The 13,966-nt window shown below is 49.5% G+C and overlaps 1 protein-coding gene across 1 annotated transcript in view; it reads left to right on the forward strand.

Annotated features, from left to right (window-relative positions):
* The window catches only part of LOC128877412 (bifunctional heparan sulfate N-deacetylase/N-sulfotransferase), a 106,570-nt gene that overhangs the window by 26,366 nt on the left and 66,238 nt on the right, over positions 1–13,966 (forward strand). Inside the window, exon 3 of the mRNA XM_054124696.1 lies at positions 9,468–9,608. The gene's annotated coding sequence lies outside the window, so the exon portion shown is untranslated. The remainder of the gene's footprint in view (positions 1–9,467; positions 9,609–13,966) is intronic.

A 13,966-nucleotide genomic window follows, 5' to 3' on the forward strand; every position in this document is an offset into this window, starting at 1 on the left:
ATGACAAATCAATGGCGAATCTGTTACGTTGTATTTATCGTTGTTTCGCGCAGTATTCGAGCAGATTCGTTCATTTCCACAACTTTATCGAAACACGCGAGCAATCGAAGCGTGCTCGCCTTCGTACCAAAGAAAATTCCATGCATTCCGAAACATCCCTTAGGCGAAGACGAGTCAACTCGACTGGCATGGCTCGTCTATGTTTCGGCGTGTTCCTTTTTCTGAATCGGAAAGAGACCAAGTTCCGTCTTGCCGTAAAGCGTTCGTTCCAACGGGTGTGTACATCGTAAAATGGCGTCGACATGGTTAAAATCAGCAGGCAGCCGTCGGCGTCGGCGTCGGCGTCGGCGTCCCTTTTCGCGAAATATCTGTCGTTTGTTTTTATATCTCGGACGCGAGTCGCATTTATTCGATCGTGCACGTCAACTGTCTCCGGGGACAATATCGTGGAATCGCAAACGGTTGCGATATCAATGCTAAATTCGATAATGTTGATCGAGTCTAACGATCTACCGTCCTCGTTTGGTCGCGTCGCCTCGAATCGTATCCCTTCGAATAACAGCAAACCTCGAAGCAAGCTCCGCAAGATCCCATGCTTTAGCAACGGAATTCCTTTTACTTCGATATTTCGGTAGCTCGATTACAAGAGAGGAAAAAGAAAAAAGAAAACAAAAGTCCATCGAGCCGTACATCGCGGCGAGGGGGCGGTGCGGTGCAACTAGCAGAAAGCAGTAGCGACGGAAACTGAAAAAATGCTGCTTAGTTGCTGACGTCGCGTCGGCGTCGGCGTCGGCGTCGGAGTCGGCGTCGGTCGACATTTTTGCCTTTTGGCCGTGTTCCCGGCGCCCTTTCACGATTATTCTTCTCTCCGGCTGTAGCTCCATCGGCCTTGTTATTATCGTCCTTACCGTTTCCTTCCGCGGTACCGCGTGTGCCGCGCTGTTTGGCGGGTTTCACCGTCGCTCTACCTCCGAGATAGCCCTCGCCTTCGCTTTTAATCTGGCTGGAAAAAATCACCGTGTTCTTTTCTTTCGCCATTTCCTTTCTTTTTATTTTCATCTTGCCAACGACCTTCTTCCTCCTTCTTTCTTCGCCGGTCCACGATATTTGCGTAACCATTCGGGTTCGACTCCAACGCCCGTTTTTCAATCCTTTATCCACGTTCGCCTCTTCTCGTTGCTCTTTTGGCCAACGTTCGTTCGCTCATCTCCTTTGAGCGCGCGCAACGCCTTCGTGAATATGCATAGGGATGACCTCGTCTCGGTGAACGAGCGGGTAGCTTCTGATGCCACCGTGATGCTGCGCAACGCGTTCACTCGGAGATAGCCCGTAACGTGGTCTGTACAACATGTAGCCAGATGCGGTTCGGCCGGAATTGTGTTTGATCTAGGCTCGATATGTCGCGAACCGCGTCGCACAGCGTTTTAGATGTTGCTTCGCGAGAAAGTTTGATTGCTCCAAGATTTTTACTGATCGAAGCATACATTTTCCAGCGATAACGACACCGAAAATTCCGACGTTCAAGTCGTATCGATGATGCGATTCCGAAAGATTGGAATCATTTTCGAAAAAGAGTATCGTTACATGGAAACGTTTACCGCGTAAATCGTTAAATGCGAGAGAATTATTTAACGGCGGTGGATTTCGAAAAACTCTGGTTGGGCTTTGACGTTCGAGCGACCGGTGGAGCAGGGATAACCTCTAGTTTTATCTTCGAAATGTAGAAGGTACGATGCCAAAAGAAACATTAAAAATTCGAGGATAGGTGGAACCGGTGGCGGTGCTTAACAGGAAGATGCACGGCGCGATAGCGGAATTACCATAATGCGATTAGAGAGAGGCCAAGTCAGGCGGATGTGCATCCAATCAAGAGTCACGCTCGGGGAAGGGAAGGGCGGAAAGGAAAAAAGGGGAAACGGACACGGTGCAGCGTGGCGAGGCAAAGTGCAGCAAAGACAAGGAGAGCAGAGGGTGCAATAAAATACCCCGTGCTCGACGTAAAGAGCGGCCGTAAAATGCAGCGAGCATCGCGACTCTAACGGTATACTAGTTTAGCTCTGTTGCCTTCTGTCGCCTACTCGTACTCTGACCATCTTTGTCTTCCTTCTCCCGGTCCCGTGATAGATCCCAAAGTGAAGCACTTTGCCGATCGCAACGGGATTTCGTTGAATTAAAAGTGCCCCTGATAGTCGACCAACCTCCGGGAAGGTATTTGTTTCGGTTGCAGCATTTCATTCCTCGAATCGAAACTAATTTATATTCGTTCGAATTTGCCGTTAACATCGTCGCGAGCGACCGCGAGCGATGCAAGTCTTACTAAGAGTCGCGTGAATTTCATCGACGACTACTCGGAACGAAGCGGCGCGTCGCGTCGTGCGTCCTTTCCTTAAAACTTGACGATTATTTTTCTACATGCTCGCGAATTCATTTTTTTGGGACGAACACATTTTGACGATTACAACGGTAAAGAGAGGCGGAGATAAAACGAGCGAGCAGTAAGGTGGGACGATTTTAAAAACGTTAAAAGCCTGCAACGATGTGAAAAAGCGGAAATAAAATGAAAGAAATACCAACTAGAAAATAAAAATAGAACCAAGTGTCGGTGGCAGGATGCGAATGAAAGAGAGAGGCGGAAGGGAGGCTGGCCCCAGGGACGATGGCGATGCCGCGCTACCGGTTCTATTCGATCTCTGTTTATCATTCGTCGTTTCGCTATTTTGCTTTCTTCGCGGCGTATTTGCAATATTTTTAATCATCTTCGACCGAACGGACGCGCTTACTCGACCATCGAAACTACACGACGAAACTCGATGCTACCCTCTCGAGACACACTCGAGTATCAACGTTTTTCGCCAAAAAGTCGGTTACGCGGTATATAGGTAGATTCGTGACCCCCCCATACCACCGCTCCGATACCAAAAGATATTTTAGCGATACGAGTAACGTTGGTTCTTCGACGATGGAAACGGAATACTCAAACGTAAAATATCGATGAAACGACGCGACGCCGACGGTTAACGCGAAGCCGATACGACGATCGATTTTCTAACCGTAACCGGAATAGATACCTTCAACCTTCTCGGTCCTCTTTTTAACGGTGATTACCAATATCGGTTACTCGTGTTTCGCCAATCGCTATACAACCGTTTACGGCAAATATTTTTAGAAGAGATTGAAACTCCGATTCCAAGATTCGCTGTTCCGTGAAACGAGCATCGAAGGAATTTTTATTCTACGCGTAATCGGTCCCGGTTCGTCGTCGATCTTTCGAATCGATCGAAATTATCCGCAAGAGGATCGATCGCGCGCAAGATATTTGGTTTGAAAAGAATCGCGCTGAAAATGGTAACTGAAATATCCGTTGAGTAGAGGGGAAAACAGCGAAGGAAATGCAGAAAAAATGGAGCCGAACAAAACTGTTGGATTCGGGTCATCGAAAACCGATATATCTACGTACATAGGCGCAGTTGTGGTCGTCTCCGCAACTTTGGCGCGCGATAGCAAATTTGCGCCCTCGGATGAAAATTCAGCTCCGGCACGCGTGTTCGAGCTCGTTCGATAGTTTTTTTCGATAATTTATTAACGCGATTTCTGCCGGCTAATCGATGCAAACGGCGTTTATTCGCTCTACCGCGAACAATTTCACACCCCCCCCGAAATGAGTACGATATCGCGTGGCACGCGAAATTATTCGCAGTCCAAATAAGGGCTTTACTCGACGAAGTGTTGAGGTCTGAACTCGATACTCCGGCTCGTATCTCTTTCAACCTGTATATCTCTTAGGTTTTTCGTCATTTTTACGATACCCCGACCCGGAGGATCCCGCTAAATAGAAATGTTCGACTCTCCGCGAACTCGGTCAGGAAAGTAGCAGAAGAAAACGCGTAACGAGGCTGGGGAGGTGGTTACGCGAGCTGGAGAGAAGACGCCTCAAAGTGGTTTCGCGTCAGGTTAAGAAACTCTTCTCGACGATTCGAGTCAAATTACCCTACCAGCTGCCGTGAGCACGCCGAGACACATTTTTCCCGAGAAACATTTTACTTCGGAGAAGCGTCCTTCGAATACGTTCTCCGGGATTTCGCGTATACAATTTTATCCGAGTTAATTTCCTTCGTGGCGTTGCTGTCGCGAGAAAGTTAGCTATCCCTGCAACAGCCGCGAGGGGAAAGAACGTAACAAAACGTAAAACCGCTAATCGCGAAACGTCGTTTTCGAGTGTCGATCGAGAATCGTTTCGATTCTTCTTCGCGTTTCGACGCATCGAGCTTGGAGCAGTTTTCACTTTCCAGGCAAATTTTAATCGCAGTATAATTTTCGAATCCGAGCCGGTAAATGGAAGAAAGAGAAGAAAATCAAAGTTTGCCGGATCGGTGGCCCGGAAACGTTATTGGCGCGTTTCCAAAGCGGTGGTGCGCCCACGAACGATCTTGGAAAAGTTGAACAATATTCGTAAATGACCTCCGATGATGAACGCGCGACGCGAGACTCGTTATCGCTCATTTCCGTTTCCATCCTGACAATATCAGCCGATCGTTCTCCAATAATTGCCAAAGGTGAAATTCACGAAACAAAATTACGGAGTGGCTAGCAGTGAACTGGCTGGAGAGTATTAACGAGGTTGGAGGGAGGGTTCGTTCACCCGAGAATTAATTAACGAGACCGAGCGCGACGTAACGAAGACTCGAGGAAGAGGGCTGCCGTAAATAGTGGAGCAATTAACGAAACGCTTATTTCTCGACGTAAGGAGTGAGAAAAAGAAGAGAGAGAAGAGAAATGGTAAGGTACTGGGCGTCGGCGTCGGCGTCGGCGTCGGCGTCGCATGCGTGCCACTCGCCGAGACTCTCTTTCATTCGTCTCGGCAACCTCCAGGTTCCTCGGTTCTCCTAAACGCATCGCCAGAAGGAAAAACCATCCCGTACTTTCTTCGCTTCGACTCGGGCTCCGTCCTTTCGACCCTCCATCGCGCTTCGCCTCCCTTTTCTTTCGAACAAACCCTGCCTCTGGTTGGTCCTTTTAACGCATCGCCGCGGCTCCCTTGAACCAAATCGAGCCCTCGGTTTTACGCAAAGATCGCAATCCACGCGTGTAACGAGCTTCTCATCCTCTGCTCGGACCAGCTATGCACACGTACATATATCTCGCAAACAGATTCCTCTGCCGTCGGCGTCGGCGTCGACGTCCTCGCACGAGTTGGTTGGAAACGGTGGCGATCGAATTCGCCTATGACGTCGCGCTACGGCAACTGTGACGTGGTGGCGACGCGCGACGTTCGTTGGTTGCTCCGCTCGTAAAGTTCGTTTGCGTTAGCGTTCGCCTCGGAGCATGATTTAGAACGCTGGTAATTCTCCCGAAACGCTTAGGAAATCTTTTTTTTTCTCTTCCGTGGTCAAATTTATAGGGCTGTAACTTAGGGCAAGTAATGCGCGTTAAAGACGTTCCTAGCGAGAAGAACGCTCGTACGTTTCGTGCGTTAATTTTCTTTTTTTCTGTCGGGATAGTTACCGGCCAAATTTATTATTGGATTACGACGAGCTTTTTTTTAATGGCTCTTCGACTCGTTTAATCGCAACCGAGTCTGTTTTCGGATCGATGTTCCACGATATCCTGGTTACGCGTTACCCTGGTAGAAGCAGTTACGTACCGAAATCGGGACGCGCTTTCCGACTCCCGAATCGATACAGTGTCTTCCAGCCTCCGTGTTTTGTTGTCGAAACTAGGAAAGTTTGGAAAGGTGTAGGATATTTTCCTCGGCAAGTCGAAAGCGGCGCCGGCGCCGGCGCCTTCGCTCGTATCGTACTGGTACATCGGCGTCCGTGCCGTGCCTTCTTCGAACCTCGATCCGCCCGAACTCGATGGTCCCGAGCGAGTTTCGACAGTCACTGTCTACGTGCCTCCTAGCTCTTCTCCGGCGCTCGGTCAGGGCTCAGGGATTGCTGCCAAGTTCGACGTCGTAGCTGCCACAACAATGCGCCGAAAAGTTGCCGGAACTTTGGTTCCAAATACCCTCGCTCTTCTCCCTCTGGATACCAGGCCCAAAGAGAGCCGAAAGAGATCCGAAGGGAAGGAAGAAGAAACGGGCCGAGTTGGCGGCGATCCACCTTTGTCTCGATCTCCCTTTCCAGCGCGGCATCGGCCACGGACGCGAACACGGCATCGTAAATCGAGAGCCGAACTTTCGTTCGCTCCGCCTCCTTTTATCCCGCGCTCTCGGAAAACTGTGCAAGTTAAATTAATTAGAGGAATCTATCGCGCCGCGTTCGGGAAAGGTTCCGCCGTGTTTTTCAACGGCGTAGTTTGATCGATGGTACGGACCTCTCGCTCGTGAAATTAATTTCAACCCTCCGCCACCTGACCCCACCCAGGCCCGGAGAATTGATAAGCAACGAACCGTAGCACGTTCGAGTTTCGATATCGTCGAATCTCCGCGATGACGATAAACTTTGCCACGGACGAAGCGGTCCTTTTTTCGTTTCGCCGAGTCGAAAAGAGCTAACGGTCCCGCTCAAAAAAAAAAAAAAAACATTTCATTAAGTCGTTCGTGTACGTTACATCGACGAATCGATGGCATCGTTGGCGTTATCGATCAAGTTTGTCGCGCTCTCGGAATTTTTCTACGTCTTCGACGGTCTATTATCCTGTCGCGATAGTCGCGTGGCGCTATTCGATTGCTCGCAGGAAATTCCGTCGACCTAGAATCCAACGGGGGTCGTTTGACCCACATGCAGAGAAAGGGTTCTCAGGAATGTGTGAGCGATCACTTGGTCCCGCAGCGCCGGTGTCGGCGCCGGCGTCGGCGTCGGCCGAAGGATTATATTGGAACCGACTACTCTGATTTCCACTATGTCATCGGGATTACCCTATCTACTTTTACGGTACTTGGCTGGAATGTCGATTTTCATTTAAACATACCTTATTTCCACGCTAGGAAATTTAATTCCGTTTACGTGTCGCGAATATCGATACCGTGGAGAGCGCGGCGAACGCGTTTCGTCCAGCGGGAAAACGGAAACGCGTGTCCCTGTTTTTCATTTCGCGTCGCGTCGGCGTGGTGTCAGCATCGCGTGGTGCGCGTAACGCGAAATTATCCGGAGGCTTTTTTCTCGCAAGTATCCAATGTAAAACGACAAGAGGAAAAAAAGCTATCGTTCGTGGTTGGAAATACACGCAATTTCAATAAATTTCAGAACGCGGCCTCGTCTAAGAAATATCATCGCGACGTTGACAGTGACGCGGTTGCGAGGTATCGATGACCATTATCGTTAACACGGTCGCGTGTTCCCGTCGGCAACGATTCGATTACTCGTGGGAAATTCCAGCGACCCAGAAATCGTATCGGTGACTCGCAGGGCCCTCGATACACGATCGAAGAAGGGAACCCGGAATTCGTGAGTGATCACCGCTCTGCAAGAATATAGGGAACTGGTTACCGTGATTTCCCACGTGTCACCGAAGCTCGAGGCCTGGCCGTTTTACGCTCGCTTCCTTCTCGCCGAGTCAGCCGGAATTTCGAATTCGATTCCAGCCTGTCTCTTTGCGAGGGATGTGTATCGCAACGACGTCAACGTTGACGCCGACGAAAATAAAAGTAGAAGAGGCGAATAGAACGGATCGAAGAGATATCTCGAGCAGGTGTACATCACTGGGAATCCCGGTTGGAATTTTCTCGCTTCGGGCCTGGCCACCGAGCGGAGACCGGAATCCGCGACGAAATCCAAGGCAGCTCGAACCTTGCCAGTTCCCAGGGTAATCTGGTCGCATAGAACCGCGAAACTGCGCTCCGCCACGGATGAATCGAGAGGGTAGGGAATGGATGGAGAATGGTGGACGGTAACGGAAGCCTGGTAATGGTAACGGTTTCATGGTGCGACTACGACATAATTCAAAATCTCGTTAGACCGCTGCAACCGAGTACAATTTTTTGCCTGTTACACCACTACGGCTACCAAACACGTAAGATGAACGCTGCTGTCGGCTGAAACAGGGTTGTTTCCGGCCTCGCTGCTACGCATCCTTTCTGCCACGGACCAAGTAAATCAGCCAGCTGTATCGGGACGCACGCGCCATCTCCGTCGGAGTTTCGCGCTCTACGTCTACGCGATGCATGTATTCGACGTTTTTACGAGGAAATTCAGCCAACCGAAATTGCGCTGTTTCAGCCGGTCCGCAATCTTCGAACCTAACCGTTCCGGTAAAAATTCATTGCATCGATATTCGTGGTTTTACATGCGAAACCAGCCGCTGCGGCCGCGCCACGTCGATTTGCCTGAGAAACGGAGGAAAACGAACGTTGGAAATGGTCTCCTTGAGAGAGTACGCGCGGGTAGAGGAAGAAGCGGGCCGGCGACGCAACGATTTTTCAACATTATTCGCGGCAAAGACTGCCAACAGCGAGGGCGAAAAATTGCGCGATCCATTTGCGGTAAGTTGTACGCGCTATCGTATCGTATGCATGGTCTCCGCTGGAAGACGTAACGTTGAGCGTCGGCGTCGGCGTCGGCGTCGACCGCATCCTATCCCTTTCGGATACGCGGTTTCGAGGTGCCGCCGTCGAGCCAGACGGCGCGAGGGGGTTACCAACTTTATTCGACCTTAAATTCTCGGCCCACTTGGCTCTGGCTTGTATACAGCGGCGTACCTTGCCAACTGCGGAGAAATTTCCCGTCCACCGGCCGCGACAATGTGCATAGAAATGCGGATGCACCCGATGCTTCGCTGTCTAATCGCCGACTGCTCGGCTCTGGCCTAGGATTTCCTTCGGGTTTCTATCTCTGCCTATTCTGCCCCCGCTCCCGCCTCTCGATACAAGAGACCGTGCAACGACTAACGCCACTATCCATCTCTTAAAACGCCAGCAGGACGCGCGAAAAATGTTGTTTGTATTATAGTTTCGAAGAACGCTATCGTCCGTTCTCGCGCAACGTCGGCGTCGGCGTCGGCGTCGTTTGTCACGCGTTGCTTGGTATGCAGCTCCGTGCTGAGAGATCAGAATTATTATCTTGCCGGAACACCTACAGCCTGAATTTTAAAATCTCGACGCTGACGTTGTTTCCCCGCGGAACCAACGTACAAATAAAACGGCTGCCCCGAAAAATATTCCGCGTCACGCGCTCACCCTAATTTCCCTGGAACCACCCACTCGGAGCGTTTTCCGGCTTTATAAAAATTCAATTGGCAATTTGCGATTACAAACAAACCGAGCACTGTCAAGTCCGCGTGGATACTGTTCGGGTTACGAATTTCTTTGGACGATTCAACCATCTTCCCATTCTCCCCAAACCTTTGCTTTGACGAATACGACGCGACGCGACGGCTGACGCAACGGGGAATCTTCGAGTAACTATAGAAACGCAACGTAAACGAATTCCGCATGGTTTCTCGGCCGAACCGGGGTCAACTCGTGAAACCTCGACGCAGGATAGCGAAACTCGTAGTTTTCCAAGTATAATTTTATTATTCATCGATTCCAGCCGCGGTAGCGACGTCGGACGAAGCCAAAATCTTCCCCCGGGGCTATTTAGAGGCGCAACCCAGAACCAGAGGATGAAGGTCGACGACATCCAGCCTTCCGCGCGCATCTCCGCTCGCCAACAACGCACACATCCGCTGAGGTAAGTTTAATATCTTCGCGTAGCAAAGCGGTGGTAACTCGGCGCGACGAGAAATAGGAAGGAAGCCAAGATTATTGCTTCGATATTGGCCCGATGTCAGGCGTTGGCGTCGTAGAAACGTCCCCGTAGCCTGCTCTGTTAACTTTTCGGATATTTGCCGCGATACGAATAGGTTTAACGCGTCGAGACATTCTCGAGATAGATAATATCGACTTGAAAAAAGTCGAATCGAGAGCACGTTTCAAATATCTCTTATTAGAGCTCGTCGCCGCGCTTCGATATCCTGAAACGATCTTTGCCAACATTCGATGCGACGCAAAAGTTTCTTCCGTCATCGTTGTAAGTTGTAAGTTTTAAATTGTAAGTTGTAAGTTGTAAGTTGTAAGCGACTGGAGGCGTCTCTGGTATATCCCATCCTGATCGTCCAATTCACGTATGCCAGTGTAGACGTGTGTGCGTGAACCGGGCGAGCGCCTTAGTCGTTATTAAACCATCTCTTAACGGTTATACCCATCTCGTCCGTAAAGCTGTTTCGGTCCCTCCGTCTCTCCGCGACGAGCTTCCGGCTGTTGGTTTGGCGTGCAAATCGAAATTGGCGAACCCGGAACCTGGATTCGAAAGCCTGGAGCCAGAGATCGTAGGTACTTTGGTACGAGCCGTGAAGCAACGAGAGTAGCCAGCTCGTACAAGTTATGTCCCGACCGAAAGATTACCAAGGCTGCATTGGGAGATCGGAGTTCACGGTACGATGCATACAAAACGTTCGAGTCGGTGATGTTGACCTTTCGCGCCCAGGGGTTTTTCCCGTTGCCGCAGGCTACTCGAACTCGTAGCTTCGCCAGGGAGTTGAGAAATTGGCGAGCGTTCGCGGTGTTTAATCGACGCCGACGCGACGTTTCCGGAAACATTATCGAATAACATTGAACGCGACAACGTTGATCGTTTCGAACGTAAAGTGGAATCGATCCAGGGCGGCAGCGCGATCGTTCGATCGACGTCGGGATCGCGCGTCGTCGAAATTTCTCGTTGGAATTTCTGCGAAACTGGAATGAAAATATTGACCAAAACCGCCGTGAATTAGCGTTGCACGACAAAAACGAACCCCGGAATACGTTGGCTGAACATCGAGCTCGGGTTCTCCGTTACGGTACAAAGAAAATTCTGCAAAAAGGACGCGCTCGATTGGTGCTCTACTATTTTCGAGTCGTTCCAATCGGCCTCGAGAGCGAGGGGAGTTGGGACGAGTCGATGAAAAGGGAGATGGAAAAGCAGATCAATCGTCGTTGCGGAAATGCGTTGATTTAGCAATCGGTGCAATGAGAAAAGGGTTAGCGACGCGACGGCGGAGGAGAGTAACGCTGGTCGAGGGGCGAGAGAGGGCCAGTGTAAACACGGATAGAAAGATGAACAAGCGTCGCGAAAGAGAGGAAAGGTTCGCGGAACGGAACGGCTCGAGAGAGGGATGAGAAACAGGGGGCAGAGAAAGAGGGGAAAAAGGACCGTGTGCCTCTAGTAATTACGGTCGGTACAGCGGAATCATTTGTTTGCGCATTGTTGCCGCAAAGCATTGTTGCGCCGCAGCGAAACGTTCCACCACCATCGTCATCCCCCACCTAGGTCGTTTCGTTTCGTTCTCTTGTTCGTTGTTCGTTGTCGAACCGTTCGAACCGACTGCTCTCGCGTGGCTTTAAACGCATTCTAACTTTGCTAACCTCCTTTCAGCTTTGCACGCGTACGATCGGATTTCGTCGAACGCGTCGCAACTTTGGAAATGCTAGGCTGGACGAAACCAGCTGGGTCAGTTTCCTCTGCGACGACAAATTAAGCGGACGGGATGGCCAATCACCAAGAGTACGAGAAACGAGAATCGAGAAACGACCCTCGAATTGCGGAACCTCGCGTTCGACGTTACCACGACGCGATGTTAAAAATATTGCCGACGATACGGTTCTCGACCTCGGCCATCTCCATTATTTCCACGTCGGAGTCGACTCGCAACGGCCGTATTAATTATCGAAGATGCTACCGGTGCCGACGAAGCAATTTTCTCCGGAAACTGGGAACCATGCGTCCATCGCGATCGTGTAGAGCCGTGCCGCGCCTATCGCCATCGGACCGTATCGATCTCGCCTCGACTATTCGATATCGTGCAATATTTCCTAATGGATATATTCAATATTTACGATAGTGGACAAACGAATGCTGCTGGCAGAGCATGGACCAGAGCAAACGCGAGGTGGTTGCGGGATGTCTCGCGGCGAAAAATTCTCCAACGATTTCAATACAAAGTTCAGAAAAAATTCACCGCCAAAGGGGGACAACCAGTGCAAACTATCGACGTAACCTCGATGGTACTCCGTTCGATGCCAAGGTAAACCGTATAAATGACCAACAGTGGATATATGTATTTGATTTAAGCACGGGAGGTTCGTTTCGCAAGGCGTATAGGAAAAATATCGAAACGAAAACATCCGTTTCGGAGGAAAACGCTTCGTAATTTGTAATTTCTAATTCCTAATTCGTAATTCGTAATTCGTAATTCGTAACCTGTAACTTTTTACACTCGGCTGTTGGTTGGTCGCCAACATATATTTAACATATATTCAATTTATTTTTCTAAAAGGTGCGAATTTTCAAAGATAAACGTAAAAGTCACGAGGGTTCGCGTTCCGTTAAGTATCTCGGGCATCTATCTTGCCGAGTATCGACGGGCGAAACCTCCTCGAAGATACCTGCAGCTAAGTTGGACGGGAAATACAAAGTTGTTGCCTCCGTGAGGGAACTTGTGGAAAATTAGCCTCGTCTACCGAGCGGAAGCGAGTCAAAGGTGAGTCCCCGAGGATGTATTACCCGAAAATTCATAGCGATTCAAGTGCACGGCGCGGCGCGACGGCGAAACGAAAGTTGGAAGCTGGCAAGCTAGTTCTACGGCGATCGTATTCTGCTTTCGAGCTCGTTTCGTTCTAGATCTAGAAATCCACGCAAATCAGACGAACAGAGATAAAGAAAAACTACAAAGGGACCGTAATTTTGATGAAAACAAAACAATCAAGTAAGGATGGAATGTAAAACTCGATTAATCTTTGAAGAATAAAATCTCAAGGGAAAAAGGTATTTTTCCGGAACGAAAAACGTGCAAACGTTCACCGTAAAACTAAGGTTTCCATCTTGAAAGAATTTAACGATTCTCAAGAGGTATCTCGAAATTATGATGTATCGCAGCTGGTAAATCGTTATCACCTAAATCTACCGACGTTAAATCGATGATCAAATTCGAACAGAGTACGAATCGATAGTGGTACTCGTTAAAGAAACACGAGAAATCGAGGCACCGGTGTTTTCCCGTCTAAACGTTCGCACCTGTAGCGCGCCATCGGTCTCGAGACCGTCGCGCGTCGCGTCGGCGAAAAAAGCCCGTAAAAGTTTAACAACGTCGACTGTTCACCGTCCGGAAAAATGGAAAGAGGGAGGAGGAAGACATAATTAAACGCGCGAGCTTCTATAGGCACGGGAGCAATTGCCCGGGACAATGAGAAAAATCGAATCTCGATTGGACTAACGGGATGGGTAAGAGAGGCGGGGGTGGAAGTTTCACGAGGAAAAGAACGAATCCGACACCTGTTAAAGAATCGGAAACCATCGTTGTATCCTCGCAACGATGATCGCCTCTCTCGACGAGAGTTGTCGAGTCGTGAAAATTTTCGACAACTCGGGCGCGGATGAGTCTCCCGAGTTGAGTTATACGTACAAGTAAGACGTATTTCGCACGTTTACGCGAGCTCTGATTGCACTCGTTTATATGGTCGGCGATTCGGGAGAATAAAGTTCGCCAAACACCGTGCTTGAAAAGCCACGGAATGATTAACGAGTTTTATGGGGACCACCGATTCCGCTAACAGTTTTCTCGGTGCGCAATTTCGCTCGTCCGGATCATCCCAACTTTGTTCATATCCGCCCGTAATACTACCTCATTTGCTAATGCATTCATAATTCAATGCAGCCCCAACCTCCTTCGCCAGTCTACCCCGGAAAATCGTTGTTCGCAGTCGATTAATTCGATAAAAGTAATTCGCCGTAAAGGAGAATTGCTCGCTGTACCGTTTCTTTTTTTTAGAAAAATTCGGAAAATTTCAACGCTCTCCGAACTCGTCCAAAACGTAAAACAAGCAATTTGGCGATTCTTGATTTTTCTCGTATTTTGGTTCGCGGATACTTTCCTCGTCAACCGATCCCGATCGTACGAAAAATATCAAAGATTCGAAAAGATCGGCTCGATCGTTCTCCTCTGTTCCCTTTCCGCAAAAATATTTTATTCTCTCTCGTCTCCAGCTCGTAAAACGCTCAGTCTGATCCTACGG

The sequence above is a fragment of the Hylaeus volcanicus genome, chromosome 5, assembly GCF_026283585.1.
Source record: "Hylaeus volcanicus isolate JK05 chromosome 5, UHH_iyHylVolc1.0_haploid, whole genome shotgun sequence".
Taxonomy (NCBI): Eukaryota; Metazoa; Arthropoda; class Insecta; order Hymenoptera; family Colletidae; genus Hylaeus; species Hylaeus volcanicus.